At 45.3% G+C, this 18657-nt stretch overlaps 1 protein-coding gene and 2 long non-coding RNA genes across 8 annotated transcripts in view; 2 read left to right on the top strand and 1 right to left on the bottom strand.

Annotated features, from left to right (window-relative positions):
• Dlgap1 (DLG associated protein 1) overlaps nucleotides 1–18657 on the bottom strand; it is a 961152-nt gene that overhangs the window by 110746 nt on the left and 831749 nt on the right. The gene's annotated exons all lie outside the window — the stretch shown is intronic.
• On the top strand, nucleotides 358–4092 carry LOC123458597. The gene is made up of 3 exons (XR_006635733.1): nucleotides 358–562; nucleotides 1601–1702; nucleotides 2178–4092. It is a non-coding gene; the product is annotated as an uncharacterized LOC123458597 (long non-coding RNA).
• LOC123458598 lies at nucleotides 11283–18099 on the top strand. Its single transcript, XR_006635734.1, has 2 exons — nucleotides 11283–11400; nucleotides 17803–18099. It is a non-coding gene; the product is annotated as an uncharacterized LOC123458598 (long non-coding RNA).

Consider the following 18657-nt stretch of genomic DNA (forward strand, 5'->3'; position numbering starts at 1 on the left):
AGGCATGTCTGGCTTGGAGATCTATTCAACTGATAGCCTCCCGCCTCTTCTGGGGAGAGCCCTGCTACGTTGCTAATCAAACACAACATTGTTCTCAGAAGGAAGAAAGGAAAGGTTTGTTCCAGAGCTACGACGTTTTGGGGGTTGTTTATTTATAATTTTTATTTTTTATTTCCCTAGAAGCTTCCAAGTAACAAGTCACTACAAGCTTCCTGAGGCGAGGCTGTTTTTTTTTTTTTTTTTTTTTTTTTCTTTTTTGCACAGAGCCATGTACTGTAAAAAAAAATCTAGGGAAGGAGGGAGGGATCAGAAAGTTAAGAGTCATTTAAAAAAAAAAAAAGCCCCAGGCACTTGATGCCTGGAAATGATGTAAGACGCAGCCACTCCTCTGTTAGAGCTACAACCAAACAATGCTCGGGCTATCCACAGCAGCTGCTCTCCAAATGTCAGCGCCAGCCCAGTGGAAAAAACCTGAAACCCACAAGCTTCCAGAAGGACGGTGGCGTGCCTTGCCTTTTCCCAGCCGCATTTTCCCTGAGCGCTCTCGGGAACCTGGCAACAGGTAACGTGGCAACCTTTGACTTATGAAATGGCCAGTGGGATAATTTCAGGCAACAGATGGATTGTTTTCAAGCCAGCTGCATCTCTCCTACCGCCCCCACGCCCAACTCCCCCTCCCTCTCTCCTTCCCCATCCAAAGTCTGAGAAAACAAACTAGTGCTGGGGGCTAGCCTGCTGCTCTCCAGCGTCCCCTGGTGGCCAAGCTTGGAACAACCGCTTAGGTACTCTAAGCTTCGAGACTCCGCTGGCAAGGTAAGCAGCGCTGTGGATAGGGTGGGCAACTTTTGTTGGACTTGTCCTTCAAAAATAATAATAGTAATAATAATAATAATAAGGGGCTGGAGATATGGCTCAACGGTTAAGGCGCTTGTCTTCAAAGCTTAACAAACTGGGTTCAAGTTCCCAGTAACCACAAAAAGTCTGCTGCCCAGTGTGGCGCACCCTATCTGAAGTTTATTTGCAGCGGCTGGAGGCTCTGGCGCGCCCCCATTCTCTCTCTCCTAGCTATCTCTACTTGCAAATAAATAAAAAGTATTTAAAAAAAAAAGCAGAAAAAGCAGAACTCAAAATGTCTTACTTTTTATCTTAGCACTTTAACATTCCTTCCCCCAACCTTACTTGTAGGGCAAAACCTGTGGGTTGGGGTCCCACCCTAGGATCAGTGAGGGTTCAAAACTCAGGATCAGAGAACCAGGCAAGTCTGTAATTAATTCCTAATACCCTCCGCAGGCTGAGGTGGGAAGATCCATTGTTCAAGGGCTACATAGCCAGACCCTGTTCCCAAAACCCACCAACAAAACTGGGATTCCTGATGCGATGCGTGCCACTCGGCATTTTCCACGTTTATCTTAATTTGTATGTTAGATGCAGAAACTGATCTTTAATCTTCTTATTTGCAAAGATAGCTTAAGATGACCAGACTGCATCCCAGCTTCCAGGAGAGCAGACCTCCAAACCCACCTTCGCTCTCCAACACCCAGCAACAGGCGCGGCGCAGTGTTTTTAACCTGCCTCTCCCTCTCCTTACTCCACCCTGCAGGTCTGTGGACCACAGCTGGGAGCTGCTGTTAACCAGAGGACCTGGCATCCTTTCCTCCTGCTTCTGTAAACGCTAACCAGAACCTGAGAGGTTCAGATCAAAGTAATTGTTTTCTTCAGAAAGTCCCGTAATTAACTAAATTAGAGGACACTGAGTGATGTGTGTGTATGTGTGCAGTGGGGAGGGGGTGTCTTTAAGAAGGTTCAGGCTGAGGGGTTAAGGCCAAAGACCTGTAATGTGGACTTTAATGAAGTTTGACAATCAATTAAGTAATATTAGAAGCCTGAAGGTTACCATATGTGAAACGAATTGTTGCTGCACAGACATTTGATTAGCATTTATCCAGACCATCTAATGCTGAAGACTGGGAGCCTGGGGCTCTGCGCAGGGTTTGGCCACTGGCCAAGGTAAAATGACAGTCTTCATAGAACCAGGACGTGTGTGTGTGTGTGTGTGTGTGTGTTTTGAAACGAGGGCACTTAGGCCATCATGCTTACTCATTTCCATGGCGAAGTGTTGTTTCCAGTTGGGAATTTGATCAGGATTTCACGCTTCATTTTCCCGGCTTTTCTAACAGGTGCTGTTGAGTCATGCAGTCACACAAACGACAGCCGTGACAGTTTCATCACTGAAGATTAACTTCCATTTGTTCCATTACTTTATGAAGTGATTTCTGCCACTGAGTCAGGCACATCACTTCCTCTTAGACTTAGGCATTCCCTCCCCCTCCAACATGTGTAATGATGTGTGTTTTTCAAAATGTGGCCCAGCCAGGTCTGTAGGTCTTCCTGGGTTGAATGGACTGTTTACAGAAAGGGAAGATTCAGGGGCCCAAGGTCAGCGTTACAGAATTATATAAGGTTTCCTGTTTGGGCAGCTGGTCTACCAACTGCTCAGATTAGGTCAGACTGTTTCCATGCCAGCTGGGTGTGGTGACACACACCTGTAATCCCCGTGCTCAGAGGTAGAAGCGGGAGGATCAGAAATTGAAAGTAATCTTCAGCCACATGGGCAGTTTGAGGCTAACCTGGGACACATGAGACCCTGTCTCAAACCAGACAGCATTACCAGGAGTCTGGGAAGGAAACAGTGCCCAGAATAGGAAAGGAGATTATTCTTTGAAGGTTTTCATCAATTAGCCTTTACTGGTGACCATATGTCACTTCTCAGCACTCTGGTCCTATATTCTATGCTAGGTGAAATTTTTCCCTCTAGCCAGATGCTAATTGGGCATTATTGACTGTCTTATCATTTACACCACTGCAGTTCTTAGAATAGGTGTGTCCCTGTAGTCACACCATGGTGAATGCTTGTTGTTTTTATTATTGTATTTATTTACTTGAGAGAGAGAGAGAATGGATGTGCCAGCACCTCCAGCCACTGCAGTGAACAGATGCATATACCACCTAGTGCATCTGGCTTACGTGGGTCCTGGGGAATCAAGCCTGGGTCCTTCGGCTTTGCAGGCAAGCGCCTTAACTGCTAAGTCATCTTTCTAGCCTATGAATGCTTGTTATATGAAGGAATGAGGAAAGATTTCCTGGAGAAAAAGGGAGAAGGACTAATAGCAAAGAAAAATCGTGAGGGCAGAAGTAAAACGAGTATCTCAGCCAAGTCTTTCTCTGTGGACTCGGATGTCACCATCCAGTCAGCCCTGTAGCCATAGGTTCACTTCGGCTTTTACCAACTGTCGATGGCAAATATTTGGGAAGAATAACTGAGCCGATGTTGAATGTTTCCAAACTTTTCTCTTGTTCTTTTTTTTTTTTTTCTTCCCTAACCAGTACAGTATCACAACTGTTTGCCTGGCATGGTCATATTGCAGTTGGACAGATATTTGGGAAAGATGCTGCCTCCTGTTTCCCTGGTAACATTTAAAAGAAAAGAGTCACTTCCCTGACCACAGAAACAGTCCTCTGGTCCTTGGTGGAGCCTGTCACTCACCTGATCAAAAGACCACTCCCCACCTATAAGACGTGCCAAAAAGGTGGCAGGAACAGTTAGTCCCTCGGTGAGAATGTGCACTATGCTGCACAGAGGCCCCTCCCCTGAGGCAGTTGCTTGAAGAACCTTATTGAGGAGCCTGCCTGCTTGAGGTCGAACTCATAATGCATAACTTTACCTTTTCTTCCTCTTTCTTTTTTTTTTTTTTGTTTGTTTGTTCATTTTTCAAGGTAGGGTTTTGCTTTAGCTCAGGCTGACCTGGAATTCGCTATGTAGTTTCAGGGTGGCCTTGAACTCATGGCTATCCTTCTACCTCTGCCTCCCGAGTGCTGGGATTAAAGGCGTGCGCCACCACACCATGCCCTCTTCCCTTTCTTCCTGTGTTTCCCGTTCCGGTTCCTGGGGAAATCTTCAGCATGCTCTCCTGACACTTTGGAGCTTCTTCACCCAAAGCACATGGATAGAGTTTGTTTTCAGTGGCAAGAGGACATGGAGTGCCCATCTTCTCTCTCTGTTTGCAACTAAATAAAAATAACTTAACAATGCTATTTTTGCCCTCGCCTCCTTATTTCTGTTTGGCATGCAGCATGAACTCGAGTTTCTGAGGCTCTGGAGTTCAGCGCATCTGGGCAGAGGAAGGCCCCTTGCTCTCAAAGTCTGCAACAGCAGTGTATGCTGTTCTAGCACTCAGGAGCTGAAGCAGGAGGCTTGCCAGTTCAAAGCCAGCCTGGACAACACACTGAGACTCTGTCTCAACACCAAGGTCTTGGGGAGGCGGCTCAGTGGGAGAGCCCTTGCCTCGCATGTGCTGTGGGTCTGATCACCAGAACCACACCAAGAAAATGCAGTGTATGGGAGGATGAGCACAGGCCGCAGTCAAATACCACCTGAGGGTTCTGACATCCACAGGAGGAGGAGGTGTCTACTGTGACTTCTCCAAGATACCAAGGAAAACTAAATCACCTTTTGTCCCCGAGACCCACTTCTGGGTGGTCAGGTACAATCATGACCAGCCAACATTTGACGTGGAGTTAGGATGTCAGACTTCCACCTTTTGTCACCTGCGGGTACAGCATGCACCTAGCAGGCATGGGGCTCTGGGGGCAACTTCTAGTGCACACACAAAAACCTGGGTTCTCTTCTTATCTGTACATTATCCACCTAACATCCTTTCTTTCTGTTGGTCAGTACCTAATAGGTGCCCCTGACCTGCGGGGCCATGGCGGTCAGGTCATGGTCTCTGACAAACAGGCACTGGGCGGGTGGCTGCTGAGGGGCCAGGATACTAAATACCCTATTCCTGTGTGACGGCGTTCCTTGAACTTAAAGAATAAATACATATACATATGTGTGTGTGTGTGTGTGTGTGTGTGTGTGCACGCATGCGCACATGTGTGCATTTAAAAAATATTATTTATTTGTTTATTTACCTGTTTTATTTGAGAGAGTGAGAGAGAATGGGTGCACCACAGCCTTCAGCCGCTGCAAATGAAATCCAGACACATGAGTCACCCTGTGCATGTGGCTTACGTGGGTACTGGGGAATTGACCCTGGGTTCTTAGGCTTCAAAGGCAAGTACATTAACCACTGTGCCATATATATGTGTGTATATATATATATATATTTTATTTATTTATTTATTTATTTATTTATTTTGAGGTAGGGTCTCGCTGTAGCCCAGGCTGACGTAGAATTCACTATGTAGTCTCAGGCTGGCATCGAACTCACAGCGATCTTCCTCCTGGGTGTTGGGATTAATGCTTTGCACCACCACACTTGACAGAGAAAGAGAGAGAATGGGCATGCCAGGGCTTCGAACCGCTGCAAACAAATTTGAGATGCATGTGCCATTCTGTGCGCCTGGCTTTATGTGGGTACTAGGAAAGCACACCTGGAATGTTAGGCTTTGCAGGCAAGAGGTTTAACTGCTGAGCAAATATCTCCAACCCCTTAAATATTTTTAATTTTAACTTTTTTTTTTTTTTTTTTGAGGCAGGGCTTCACTCTTGCCCAAGCTGACCTAGAATTCACTCTGTAGTCTCAGGGTGGCCTCAAACTTACCAAGACCCCCTGCCTGTGCCTCCTGAGTGCTGGGATTAAAGGTGTGTGCTACCACGCCCAGTTTAAATAGTTTTTAGAGATAGGATCTCATGTAGCCTAGGCTGGCCTCAGACTGAGGATGACCACCTCAAATTTATGATCCTCCTGCCTCTGTCCTCTGCAGTATATTGGGACTATAGGCATGTACCACCATTTACCCCCTTCTGTCTGTGTACTTAAAATGGATGTCTAAGGACCAAGGACCTTTCCTTTTTTCTTTCTAGTTGTTTGTTTTGATTTTTTTGTTTTTCAAGGTAGGGTCTCGCTGTAGCCCAGGCTGACCTGGAATTCACTGTATAGTCTCAGGGTGGCCTCAAGCTCATGGTAATCCTACCTCTGCCTCTCTATTTTCTGTTGGGCCACCATGCCCTGCTTTGTTTTGATTTTTGAGGCAGGGTCTCATGTAGCCCAGGATAGCCTCAAGCTCACTACTGAGTCAAGGCTGGCTTTGAATTCCTTATCCTGCCTTTCTCAAGCATTTGTTGTTCTTTTCTTCCTTCATACCTCTTTTCTCTGTTATTCTTTTCTTCCTTTCTTGCTTCTTTCTTTCAGTATTTTTTTTTCAAATTATTTTGTTTTTTAGGCTAGCATATACAGGAATGGGTTTCATAGAGAATTTTCCCAAGAATTTTATTTTATGAGAACAAGTGTCACTTGCTCAGTGAGTTGCTGGAGTTGAGAGGCTAAGACAAATTCAGAGTGGAATCCCAACAGTGCCCGGGTGTGTTAAGTAAGCCAGACGTGGAGTGTTCCATCCTGGGCGGCTCTAAGGAGTAGCTGAGGTTTCCATGGGAGACATGGCAAAGTGTACCCGGCACATAGTGCCTGTGTGGCTTCAGGAACGAGAGCGCTGTTTACAAACCAGAATGTGTCACCTCTTTGGGAGTCCAGTCCTTCTAAGTCCTAACTGTGGCTGGAGCATGAGTTCAGTTTACTAGTGGCCCTTCACGAGAGAGGGTGGGTCTACCACAGTAACCCGAGCCCCATGAATGTGAGCCAGGCTTGGGGACTGGGCTTTCCCTGGAAGCAGTTTTTGGCACAGGACAAACTGAAAGCCTCAGACTTGGAAAACAGGATGTGTGCAGAAGGAAAGAAATAAGCAAACGCACCCAGTGCTCCTTGTTGGTTTCAGCAGGATGAGAAATAATCATTAGCAGGGTCTGGACTGCAGGGCCTGTGGGAGGCTACAGCAGCCCTGGGCTGTGCAGTTAGGCAATTACTCATCCCAGCCCCTTCCTTCTTCCTCCTGAAACCCCCTCCTCTTAAAGGAGAACTATCCACATTAACCTGTGGAATTCTGTCAGTTCACTTGGCCCAGAAAGGATGCCAGCTCCTGGTGGATGCCCTGGTAGCAGGATCAGCACTGGAAATGACATCTCCTCCGGGTCTCTCTGTGACAATGACAGGAAGGCATAAATCTGAAACCTTGCTCAGCACCCCTCAGGGCTCTTTCCCATCCCTTGAGTATTTAAAAGGTCCTTAGAGACTGCTTTTTTTTTTTTTTTTTGGTTTTTCAAGGTGGTCTTACTGTAGCCTAGGCTGACCTGGAACTCACTCTGTAGTCTCAGGCTGGCCTTGAACTCACAGCAGACATCCTACCTTTGCCTCCCAAGTGCTGGAATTAAAGGCGTGCGCCATGCCTGATTAGACTGCATTTAAATTTTTCTTTTTGTTTCTTTGTTTCTTTCTCTCTCTCCTCCCTTCCTTGAAAATGGGCAGCAGGCCCCTTGCTCTTGCAAAGGAATGTCAGACACACACACCACTTTGTGCATCTAGCTTTATGTGAGTAGTGGGGACTTGAGCTTGACGCTGGGTTTAGCACGTTTTACAAGCAAGCGTCTTTAACTGCTGAGTCATCTCCCCAAGTCCTCAAAACTGCTTGTGAAATGTCATCTGGATGGTTTGAGGGTGTCCGCTGAGTGGTGTAGAACGTACTGGGCATGTGCAGGACCCGGGGTTAGATCTTTAGTATAAAGACCAGTGAGTGACTGTTGGACACCTTCCATTTGCTAAATTAAACAAAAATACCCTACCAACCTTTTAAAGTCAGAATTAAAATCGGTATCAATGTACTCTTCCCAACCCCATCCTCCTCCTCCTCCTCATTCCCTCAGTGCTGTAGATGGTCTCATTAAATTCTTAAAACAACTATGCAGAGGAGGTTACGGTCTCCATTCCACAGATGAAAAGGAGGCTCACCCCCACTATCCAGGGTGGAACTGGCTTGGAAAAGAGACTCTTCCCACTGACCGCTTTCGCTTTCCACTTATCTTTCAGAGAGCTGCCTTCTGCCTCCGTCCTTAAGAATTTCCTTTGAAGCTGAACATCGTGGTGCACACCTGTAATTCCACTCCTGGGAGGTAGGAGGTGGAGGCAGGAGGATCGGAAGTTCCAGGCCAGTTTGAGCCACTCTGACACAGATTAGGAGCAAGGTAACTTTCTTTGACAGGTAATCCCTTAGGGACACAGGGCCCAAAATACTGTAGACACTGCCCAACCCTGGTGAGATGGCGATAAGGAGCCATCTCAAGGCTTCCTCCTTAATTCCCTGCTCCCCCCACCCTCCTTTCTGAGCCGGCACTCTCCTCCCTGGCCCACCAACTAATCAGGGCCCTTCATATACATTTGAACTTGGCAATCAAGCACATCCCAATTGGATGCCTAATTTGTAAGAGGACCTCATCCAAGTCCCCATTGTGAATCCCCCCCCCACCCCCGATCTTTTTTTTTTTTTCATCCTCTTGAGACCCCTCCCAGTTGATTTGCTGTAGTTCAGAATCCTGGCTACAAGTTTATATCTGCAAGGGAATTTATCATTCTGCCTAACACAGTTTGGAAATTTTAAAAAATATATATTTATTTTGACCAAGAGAGGAGAGACAGATAGAATGAGAGACTATGAATGAATAGGCATGCCACTCCAGATGCAGGCGCTACTTTGTGCATCTGGCCTTACGTGGGTGCTGGGGAGTCAAACCCAGGCCTGCAGGCTTTGCGCACAAGCACCTTGAACCACTGAGCCATCTCTCAAGTCTGGAAACCATTTTTTATTTTTTATTTTATTTTATTTATTTATTTATTTATTTTTGGTTTTTCGAGGTAGGGTCTCACTCTGGTCCAGGCTGACCTGGAATTAACTCTGTAGTCTCAGGGTGGCCTTGAACTCATGGCGATCCTCCTACCTCTGCCTCCCGAGTGCTGGAATTAAAGGCATGCGCCACCACGCCTGGCTGGAAACCATTTTTTAAATGCACATCTGTATGCTGTAATTCCACCCAAGTGATAACCAAGATAACACTTGTAACATAGAATTATGTTATAATTATGGAATAAACTGAGATGGTTGCCAGGGTCAGGTTCTGGGTTTAGGATAGCAGACCAAGACAATTTTATTTTATTTTTTAATTTGAGGCAGGGTCTCACTCTAGCTTAGGCTGACCTGGAACTCACTCTGTGGCCCAGACTAGCCTCAAACTCGGTGATCTTCCTACTTCAGCCACATGAATGCTGGGATTAAAGGCCACTACACCCAGCTCCAAGATATTTATTTAATTTACTTTTGTTTTTTTGAGATTGGGTCTTGCTCCAGCCCAGGATGACCTGGAATTCATTGTGTAGTCTGAGGGTGGCCTCGAACTCATGGCAATACTCCTCACTTTGCCTCCCAAGTGCTGCGATTAAATACATGTGCCACCATGCCTGGCTAAGACTTTTATTAATTTATTTGAGAGCGACAGAAACAGGGGAGAGAGAGAGAGAGAATATTGGCGCACCAGGGCCTCTAGTCACTGCAGGTGAACTCCAGACACTTGTGCCCCCCTTGTGCATCTGGCTAACGTAGGTCCTGGGGAACTGAGACTTGAACCGGGGTCCTTAGGCTTCATAGGCAAGCGCTTAACTGCTAAGCCATCTCTCCAGCCCTAAGATTTTTATTTTAATGTCAGGAGAAACTGTGAGCTCTGAATTGACAGAAAGAGAGGGAATGACACAGAACTTTGGGTTATAGGAGAGTTAAGTGTTGTAGGGGAGAAACTCAAGGTGAGTGTGGCTGAGGTAGAGGCTCGGGGGAGGTGCTGGTCCCTATTCTCAACCCTGGGGTACTCAATTACCATGACAGGAGGTGATGGCCCAGTGGGAGGAGGGAGAGTGGAGGAGGGAGAAGGAAACAGCCCCAGGACTCTGGGTGGGGTGAAAGTCCATGATGGGGCACTGCAAAAATAACCCCAAAACTGATGTGTGACTACACAGATGATACATTAGTGACTTGACAGACCTAGCTAGATCAAGCTCCAGTTTTATGACCGCAAACCAATACTGTACTACCTCTTGGTGTGATTTATATTTTAGTTTTTAAAATGAACTATAAAAACTCAAGACAGTTCAATATTCCCCCCACCCCGAGTCTTCTCTCTTATCATAGGTTAAAAATTTTAATAAGTAACAATTTTGAAAGAGCGATGGTAAGCAAAGCAAATCTACTGAGCCCGAGGATGCTCAAATCGGTGGGACTGGCTCACGGTGACAGCTGACGGGTGCTTATAAATGAGAACTGCCCCGTCACTGCGGCTTAGCTTCCAGACCCAGCTCTGGTGCAGGAACGCGGAAAAACTTTGAGGAAAGTAGAGCTAGTGTGTGGATTGAAGTGAACTCCCAATAAAGCCTTGGAAAATAGATCATGGGGAAGGAAATCGTTTTGATGGCCGCTGCTCCAAGGTTCAGCCAGTTGGAGTGGTGGATAACCTTGTCAGGTTCCCAGATAAAGGCAAGTCTTGTCACCCTCAGGCACCTGGCTGAGAGGTAATAAAACGTTTGTCTTATCTTCTGAGAGTGGAGTTAGGCAAAGCCGAGCTTGCGGAAATTATAGCATACTGAAATTGCCTTTAGTTAAAAAAAAATAAAAAGCAGAGGAGGGGGAAGGGAGAAATGAAAATGGTTTAGGGCTGGAAATTGTGTTTCTGTCCTTGGATTTAAAAGAGGAAACATGCAAAACAGCAAGAAGTTTTCCTTGGAGTGAGAAAAACAGCCAGGCTGGACTCCCCTCACCCGGGCTAACAGGATTGCTGACAGCTCTGACCCACGTGACAGCCAAGACAAGAGGCTCAAGCTGCTGAAAATCCCCCAATCTTCTTAGGGCGCCTTTCTTTCTACATGTAAATGGCCGAGTCATTGCTTTGGTAAGGAGGGAAGGAAGTTACAATCACACGGAGTGACTCATTCTTCCCTGTTAGCTCCGGCTGTTGGATAAAAAGTTTCAGCCGAACCAGCAACAAATGTGCTTTAAATACAAGCACAGTAAGGGAATTCCTCTCTTTTGGGATGAATGCCATGCACACAAAAGAGCCCCTGTTGACATCTCATTTACAATCTCCCCCAGGACACAGACAAGACCGGTTCAATAAACCCAGCTCAGAAACACCTATTGTTCCAAATCCTCCACTACCAACAGGCTACCATCACACCCCATGGCTTTGCAAAAGAAGAGATTTAGACAGTGGAAGACTGGGACTGTGGAAGCCTTGCAAAGAGGCAGGGAAAAAAGCCCTTTGACCTGATGTCATCAAAGTGTGCATGCAGAATAAAGTTAATAGTTTTCCCTTTTTTTTTCCTTCTGAGAAATGCCTGTACAGTCCTAGGCTAGTTACTGTGGTTCCTGATGCCAACACTGTTAAGAAATGACTGCTAAATGAAAAGACAGCTCAACATAACTTATTCTCAACCTGGCAAGACCCCTAATACTGGGCACAGCAAAGTATGGGTGAGTCTCAACTATGAGCTGTTTGTTCCAGAAAGAACCTTCTAGCTCAGTGCTCGAACTCACGCTTGCCCACTGAGTCCCTCCTAACCATCTCCCACCACTTGCTCCCTCTGTTAATGAAAACTCGGACGTTTTCTGAAGTTATATAATGCTTTTCTTTGGCTATGCCTCAAACTAAGGAGCGTGTTTGAGTTTTCCGAGAAGGGGAGGGAGGATTTAAAAAACAATGCTCACTAGCTTTACATTCCTAATAGGCTTTCCAGTTAACGTTCCTAGTGCATCACCTGACCCCTTTATGCCCAGGATTCTAGGCATTATCTTTACTCTGTTGGATCCTTCTCTCCTATCTCTGACATCATGCTGGAGTCATTCTACATCTCATTTGCCCCTTCCTGGGTCCCTGGGTCCCACTATTTATTAACCTTTCACCTCGGGCTCTCTCAGCTCCAAGCTGTGACTTATTAATTAATGAGTCATGGGATGAACAGAGGTGAGTCATGGCAGTATCCCCGTTTAGAAAAGGACAAGGATGAAACAGAAAATACCCAAGTGCATCACAGGGAAAGTATTGTTGCATGAAGCAACTCAGTGTGTTTGTCTCCATCCAGGTGGAGTATTTGGAGACAAACAACTGAGACTGTCTTACCCTTGCTTCCAAATTGCTGGACCTACTTTGTACAAGTTATAATGTGAAACAGAGCCTATCACTGAAGTTTACAAATCTGCCCCAGGGGAAAGTGTTCCATTTTGGGGGTCAGGCAATTCCTCCCATCTGGTTTCCCGCTCACTTTTCAGGCCTCATGACTCCCTGACCAACTTTTACTTGTCATTTCAACCCAATCAAGTTCTCACTCAGCCAGGACAGTTTCTTCCCCTCCTCCTTCTGCAGCTAGCAAGCTTAGGTGTCGCCACCTACAGGAAGACCGTTGAATTGCACATCTAAATTTCTCTCATTCTCTGCGTTTCTGACCTGAGCCGCCAGTTAGTACATTCAATTATCTTCCCGGTACTCGGACTGGATTTTAAGCTCCAAGCCTCTCCACTGCTCAGTTGCTGTCTTAAGGTAGGCTGGCCAGGCACACGGGGAAAACAGCCACCTGTAGCAGCTGGAGACTGAAACAGCTGCACCAGGAACGTAAGCGCCCAAATAGCAGCCAGTCAAGACCACTCAGGACCAGTTGGACCAACTCCTTAGCCATCCATTGCTCCGTTAAATGGTTTTTCTGTTGCTAAGGCCTTACAAAATTGCCCGTTCTTATCATACTTCCTACACTTTGACACATCTCCAAACCCCATATAAGGGGGGGGAAGGGGTGAGAGCCACCTGGTCTTGGAATGCCATTAGAGTTTCACCACAATGAAGCAGACACTTTTTAGAAGTGATTTTGCTAAAAAGCTTCGCCTCCATATTTGTGCTCCTTCTTTTGCCCATCTATCACCTTGTTTTAACTTTCAAAATTACTGTGTTTAGCCGGGCGGTGGTGGCGCACGTTTTAATCCCAGCCCTCAGGAGGCAGAGAGGTAGGAGGGTCACTGTTAGTAGGAAGCCAGCCTGGGACTACAAAGTGAATTCCAGGTTAGCCTGGCTAGAGTGAGACCTTACCTCAAAAACAGTGGGGAGGGGATGCTGGAGAGATGGCTTAGCAGTTAAGACACTTGTCTGCAAAGCCAAAGGACCCAGGTTTGATTCCCTAGGGCTCATGTAAAGCTGGATGCACATACTTCTCTATTTGCTTCTCCCTCTCTCTCAAATAAAGAAACAAAATATTTTTTAAAAGTATTGTGTTTAGGGCTAGAGAAACAGCTCAGCAGTTAAAGGCACTTGCTTGCAAAGCCTGATGACCCAGGATCAATTCCCCAGTACTCATGTATAGCCAGATGCACAAAGTGACACATGCATCTAGACTTCATTTACAAAGAAGCCTGGCATGTCCTCTCTCTCTCTCTCTCTCTCTCTCTCTCGCTTTCTCTCTCTCTCCCCCCTTGAAAATAAATAAGTAAAAATGTTTTTTTTTTTTAAATTTTTATTTTATTTTATTTTTTGGCTTTTTGAGGTAGGGTGTCATTCTAGCCCAGACTGGCCTGGAATTCACTATGTAGTCTCAGGGTAGCCTTGAACTCACGGTTCAATCCTACCTGCAATCCTCCTACCTCTGCCTCTTGAGTGCTGGGATTAAAGGCGCACTATTTTTTATTTTTTAAAATAAAATGGACGTGGTGGTGCAGGTTTTAATACTAGCACTCAAGAGGCACAGAGGTGGGAGGATCACTGTAAGTTAAGGCCAGACTAACTAAAAATGACTTCTAGGCCAACCTGGCAGAGAGTGAAACCCTGCCTTGAAATAAACATGGCACACAGACACACACACACACACACACACAGACACACACACACACACATTAACAAGAGTGGAGAAGTCGGGATCTTGAAGCTGACTTCTTAAGAAAGACTAGCCAGGCCAAATGAGCCAACAGGGGCAATAGTGGCTCATCTGTTATGGGGGAAACCAACTGCCCTCTAATTGGACTGTAGGCCCACACCATGGGAGGGAATACATTCCTGATACTGAAAACTTAAAACAGGGCTAGTTATGAGCCCTAGGGGTGTAATGTCTGTTGTTGTCTGGATAAATGTATATACTATGCTTATCAAACTGCCCAGTAAGCACTTCTGTTAATGTTCGTACCCTTATATTAATGCTACTCTCACTTTTGGTAGAGAACCTTCTGTTTTCAGATGGCAGTGATGTTGGGATGACTCAGAAGGTATCATGGTGATGGGAAGAAATGACCGCAGTGCTCAGCATTGCAATATCTCTATCACACCTTCCAAGGCTCAGGGTCTAATGCGGAAGAGGTGGCGGAAAGAATGTAAGAGCCAAAGGAAGAGTAGGACTCCTTACAATGTGCCCCCCCCAACACAAAATGGCCTGGATATCCATGGCCTCACAGTGCCTGACACTACCTACACAAGACCATCATAATAGGAGGAAAAGATCATGACATCAAAATTAAAAGAGAGACTGATTGAGATGGGGAGGGGGTATGATGGAGAATGGAGTTTCAAGGGGGAAAGTGGGGGGAGGGAGGATATTACCATGGGGTATTTTTTATAATCATGGAACTTGTTAATAAAAATTTGGAAAAAAAAAAAAAAGAAAGGCTGGTCCACGATTTATGTGGTGCAGGACATCAAACCCTGGGCCTTGTGCATGCTAGGCAAACACTGTACCAATTGAGCTATACTCACAATCCCCAGAATAACAAAGTTTGGAGACAGATATTTGATTTCTAGCAAATCACTCTGTCTTACTTTGGGATCCTGAATATGTAGAAAGAAAAACAGAACTCAGTAATTTCTTTCTTTCTTTTTTCTTTTTCATTTTTCTAGGTAGGGTTTCACTGTAGCTCATGCTGACCCGGAATTCACTGTGTTGTCTCAGGGTAGCCTTGAACTCTGCTTCCCGAGTCCTAGGATTAAAGGTGTGCGCCACCACACCTGGCCAGAACTCAATAATTTCTAAGAGCCCTTCCAGTTACAATTGGAACCTTTGACTTGAACTTTTTCTCTCTTATTTTTCTTTATTTTTTTAATTTTTAAAAATATTTTATTTTTATCTATTTATTTATTTTGAGAGAAGGAAAGAGGGAGGGAGGGAGGGAGAGAAGGAAGGAGGGAGAGAGGGAGGGAGGGAGGGAGGGAGAGAGAGAGAGAGAGAGAGAGAGAGAGAGAGAGAGAGAGAGAGAGAGAGAGAGAGAAAGAGAGAGAATGGGAACGCCAGGGCTTCCAGCCACTGCAAACGAACTCCAGATGCGCATGCCACATTGTACATCTGGCTTACATGGGTCCTGGGGATTGAACCGCGGTCCTTTGGCTTTTTAGGCAAGTGCCTAAAAGTCATCTCTCCAGTCCCCTTTTAATTTTTTCTATTTTTTAGAAAGAGAGAGACCGACATAGAGAGAGGGAAAGAGAGGGAGAAAGAGAGAACTGGCATGCCAGGGCCTCAGCCACTGATATCTACCTCCAAACACTGTGCCACCTAGTGGGCATGTTTGACTTTGTGCTTGCCTTATCTTTGTGTATCTGGCTTAAGTGGGATCTGGAGAGTTGAACATGGGTCCTTAGACTTCGCAGGCAAGCACTTTACCCAGTAAGTCATCTCTCTAGCCCTCTTTCTTTTTTTTGAAAGGCACGGTCTCACTGTAGCCCAAGCTGACTTGGAACTCACTCTGTAATCCCTGGCTGGCCTCAAACTCACAGTGATCCTCCAACTTCTGCCTCCCAAGTGTGTATAGCTAATATTTGAATCCAGTCTGACACTACATCTTTTGGTCATGTGTGTGTAGGGGTGTGTGTGAAATTGAAGGTGTGTGCCACCATGCCCAGTTTGAACTTTCTTTCTCTCTCTCTCTTTTTTTTTGGTTTATTTTTATTTATTTATTTAAGCACGATAGAGAAAGAGGCAGATAGATAGAGGATGGGCACTCCAGGGCCTTCAGCCACTGCAAACAAACTCCAGATGCATGCGCCACCTTGTGCATCTGGCTTATATGGGTACTGGGGAATTGAGCCTCGAACCGGGGTCCTTAGGCTTCACAGGCAAGCACTTAACCACTAAGCCATCTCTCCAGCCTGAACTTCCTTCCTTCCTCCCTCCCTCTCTCTCTCTTTCTTTCTTTTTAAGTATTTATTTGTTTGTGGAGAGATAGAGAGAAAGAGGCAGATATATAGAGAGAATGGGTACACCAGGGCTTTTAGCACCTCAAATGAACTCTAGATGCATGTGCCGTCTTGTCCATTTGGATTACATGGATACTGGGGAATCAAACCTGGGTCCTTTGGCTTTGCAGGCAAGCACCATAAGTGCTAAGCCATCTCTCCAGCCCTGAACTTTCTCCTTAAGGACTAGAGAGGTGAAAAGACTTTCCCTAGGTCAAAAAGCATTTTAGGAGAAAATTATTATTCTACAGGTTTAAACTTAATTAATTTAGTTAGTAGTGGGGATTGAATCAAGAGTACAGAGCATGCTAGCAAGAGCTCTACAACTGAGCTGCATTTCCAATCCCCATAATGTTTTATCTATCTATCTATCTGGGCAGGATTCTGCCACATACATATATATATATATATATATATATATATATATATATATATATATATATATATACACATACACACACACACATATATGTTCATTTATGTATTATGTATATGTATATCTCAAGATATATTTATTTTAGTCTCTCAAGCTGGAATTCAGGCAAATACCCAGCACTCTGAAACTTGTAAAAAGCGAGCAGTAAGGCTAGGCTGTAGCTTACTGATAGAGTTTGCCTGGCATGGATAAGGACCCGGGTCTGATCTCCAGTACTGAAGAAAAAGAATGGAGGGAGAGGCCAGGCATGGTGGTCCACACCTTTAATCCCAGCACTTGGGAGGCCAAGGTAGGAGGACTGCTATGGGTTCGAGGCCAGCTTGAGCCTACATAGTGAATTCCAGGTCAGCCTGGGTTAGAACGAGACCGTACCTTGAAAAACAAAACAAACAAACAAACAAACTAACTAACTAACAAACAAAAGAATGGAGGGAAAAAGTTTACTTGGAAAGTAGAATACCACTGTCAAGTTTATGTTATGGTAAAGAAAAATTCATACAATCAAAGAACAGAGGGGCTTAAACAATACACACACATGAACTCGACAACGCCCATAATGGATTCCTACCTGGGCACATCCAAATGTTTAAAAAGACAGTTTCATAGTTGTCTGCTCTATAAGATGTCTATAAGATGAAGTTGAAAGTGAGCAGAGTATGTTAGTGTACAGCTGTAAGTCCAGCACTAGGGCAGGAGGACTGTGAGTTTAAAGGCTAGCCTGGGCTATACAGTGAGACCCTGTTCCAAACATAAGAAAACTTTTGAAAAGAAAAAATTGAGCAGGAAAAAAAAAATTAGAGAATGCCCTGTATCCCAGTGCAACACAGCCATTCCAGAGTCACAGTGCACAGACACGACATCCCAAAGGTGGCTGACTTCCCCTGCCGCTCTAAGGAGGGCGTGGGGCTGGCATCTGAATGTAGCCAGCTCTTAGGTTGGAACTGCTCTCAGTTCTTGTGACCCATCCCCCTTCCTCCCTTCCCCTCCAGACCATAGTAAAACATTCCCAGCTGCCAAGGACAGACGTTCATGATATTTACTGTAGAGTTTGAGTTGAGATAACCTGTTCTATAAAACAGAATTATCAACAAGTAGAAATGACTCCTTCTGAGCAGGGGGGGAGGGGTATATGACAGTGGCTGCTCCTTTGAAAGTGGTCCTCCGCAAGATTTCACTCCCTCCCCATTCTGAATCCTAAAGCCACACCTGACGCTCATTGCTAAGTAGTCTTTCTTTATATTTACAGACCTCAGACCATCTGGTGACCTTCAGATAACACAGGAATGCACAACGCTCCTAGTCTTCAGTCCTGGGCACCAACTAACACAAAGCATATAAATTGCTGTGAGGTTTAACTTGCAGAGAAGTAATCATTTGTCTGAAGAGCTGGAACTAGCCTTGGAGGTCAAGGTCCATTGTCTATAATGACCAACGAAGGGGAAAGGAGCCACATATGCTGGAAGATGAAAAGTTCACGCATCTTAGCACTCCGGCCTGGTTCTGTCCCTCCTGCCTATTAAAAAAAAAAAAAAAAGCCCTTTGTGGGGCTAGATGGATGGCTTAGTGGTTAAGGAGCTTGCCAACAAAGCCAATGGACCCAGGTTCTAGTCTCCAGGACTCAAGCCAGATGCACAAGGTGGCACATGTGTTCATTTGAAGTGGCTTATAGGCCCTGGAGTGCCCATTTGCTGTATCTCCCTCTTTCTCTCTCTCAAGTAAGTAAATAAATAAATATTTAAAAAAGCACTTTGTGCTGCTGAGTTTCTTAAGATGGAATACTGATAGACTTTCCATCTTCTTAGAGCTGGCTCTCTAATAAGACTGATTTCCTTCCCACCAAGTCTTGGCTCCCAAGTACTGGTTTTGCAAGCATCCCAGATCTGGGAAGAAAATAAATAAACAGCCTTTCAAACATCCCCACATCCTCCATATATATCAGGTGACTTCTTACCTGACATGCTTGGGTCCAGAGATATTGCTTCTTCTTTTTTTTTTTTTTTTTTCTTTTGTTTTTTTGAGGTAGGGTCTCACTCTAGCCCAGGCTTACCTAGAATTCACTATTTACTTTCAGGGTGGCCTTGAACTTATGGTGATCCTCCTA

Source organism: Jaculus jaculus, chromosome 2, assembly GCF_020740685.1.
Source record: "Jaculus jaculus isolate mJacJac1 chromosome 2, mJacJac1.mat.Y.cur, whole genome shotgun sequence".
NCBI classification, from domain to species: domain Eukaryota; kingdom Metazoa; phylum Chordata; class Mammalia; order Rodentia; family Dipodidae; genus Jaculus; species Jaculus jaculus.